This window comes from Rhincodon typus, chromosome 16 (assembly GCF_021869965.1).
Source record: "Rhincodon typus isolate 14 chromosome 16, sRhiTyp1.1, whole genome shotgun sequence".
Classification (NCBI taxonomy): domain Eukaryota; kingdom Metazoa; phylum Chordata; class Chondrichthyes; order Orectolobiformes; family Rhincodontidae; genus Rhincodon; species Rhincodon typus.
Window position 1 is genome coordinate 8,720,365 of NC_063347.1, and position 2,197 is coordinate 8,722,561.

The following is a 2,197-nucleotide window of genomic DNA, read 5'->3' on the forward strand; positions in this document are numbered from 1 at the left end:
TATTCAAGCTCTCCAATTCTCAGCTCCATGCCTGGCTTTCGGACTGCTTTTGTAAATCACAGCCTAATTCTGTTTCATTCCATCATGCATTCTGGGCAGGTTGGGCCAGCATTTATTGCCCATCCCTAATTGCCCTGGAGAAGGGAGTGGTGAGCTGCTTTCTTTAAACCATCTGCTTTGTGGAAGTCTAGATATACCATATTTACAGGATCCCCATTATCCACTTTGCTTGTTATACGTCTGAAGAACTCTGGAAAATCAGTCAAACACAATTTACCCTTCACAAAACCACGCCGATTCTGATAGATTGTGTTTTGACTCTCCAAGTGTCCCATTACTACTTCCTTAACAATTGATTCCATCGATTCCCCAGTGACAGACGTTAAACTTACTGCTCCACAGTTTCCTACTTTCTACCTCCCTCCCTCCCGCTTTGAATAAAGGTGCGTCATTAGCATTTTTCCAATCTGCTGGAGCTTTGCCAGAATCCGGGAAATTTGGGGATACTGAATATTTTCCTCACAAGACAAGGCCTTGATTCCAGGTCTCAGTCATAGAGCCTTAGGTCCAACTAATCCATGCTGACCATGTTCCCAAACTAAACTAGTCCCACTTGCCTGGGTTTGGCCCATATCCCTCCAAACCTTTCCTATTCATGTACTTATCCAAATGTCTTTTAAATGTTGTAACTGTTCCAGCTCTACCACTTCCTCTGGCAGTTCATTCCACAAACGAACCACTCTCTGCATAAAAAAGTTGCTCCTCATGTCCTTTTTAAATCTTTCTCCTCCTACCTTAAAAATATGCTCCCTAGTTTTGAACTCCCCCACCTTCGAGAAAAGACCCTGTTGTTCACCTTATCTATGTCCCGCATGATTTTATAAACCTCTATAAGGTCACCCCTCAATTTCCTAGACTCCAGTGAAAGAAAAATCCCTGCATATCCAGCCTCTCCTTAAATTCAAACCCTCCAATCCCAGCAACATCCTGTCTTCCCACTCCTCGCCTTCTGCTTACCTCTCCCTCCCACTTGTTCCCCTGGATGTTCGTTGAGACTGAACTAACTGGTATGTAACTGTGTCTCATATCAACCCCATAACACATCTCTCCTCAGAACTTAACATCCAACAATGACAACAAGCCATGCCTCTACCTCTGGAAAGTAAGAAAAGTAGGAATTACGTCTCATGAAAGCAAACATCTGAGCTTGCATATTAGGATCTGACTTCAGCTTAAGAAAGCGTTCTGCTTTTCTTAGCTCGAGTGCAGTAATTTTGAAAATAGTGTGTCCCCTTCCTTTGGATAAACATAGGATTTCTCAGGCATGGAAACACCTTTTGAATACCGGTGTGTGTGTGTGTGTCTGTGTGTGTGTGTCTGTGTGTGTCTCTGTGTGTGTGTGAGAGTGTGTGTGCGTGCATGCTTGTGTGTGTGTATCTGTGTGTGTGTGTGTGTGTGAGAGTGTGCGTGTGTGTGTGTGTGAGTGTGTGTCTGTGTGTGTGTGCGTGCGTGTGTGTGCTCGCATGTCAGTGTGTGCGTGTGTGTGCATGCATGTGTCTGTGTGTGCGTGCGTGTGTCTGTGTGTGCGTGCATGTGTCTGTGTGTGTGCGTGCATGTGTCTGTGTCTGCGGTCATGTGTCTGTGTGTGTGCATGCGTGTGTCTGTGTGTGCGTGCATGTGTGTGTGTGTGCGTGCGTGTGTCTGTGTGTGTGCGTGCATGTGTCTGTGTGTGCGTGTGTGTGCATGCATATGTCTGTGTGTGCGTGCATGTGTCTGTGTGTGTGTGTGCATGTGTATGTGTGTGTGCATGTGTCTGTGTGTGTGTGTGCATGTGCATGTGTCTGTGTGTGTGCATGTGTCTGTGTGTGTGCGTGCGTGTGTGTTTTCATTGACAATTACTGCTTAGTGTGAAACCTGGCTTCAATGTCTGTGATAGGAGGCATAGAATAGAATCATGGAACCATACAATACAGAAGAGAATCTTCGGCCCATTGAGTCGGTGCTGCCAATACACTACAATCTGCACTAATCTCAATTTTTCACACTAGGCAATGTGCACCTCATATAGAAAGAACGGAATAAATAGACAGAAATTGAACTTATACAGCGTCTTTCACAACCCCAGAATGTTCCAAAGCACTTTACAGCCGATTACACACTTTCGTGCATCGTCTATGCAACAGTCAACTTGTGCACA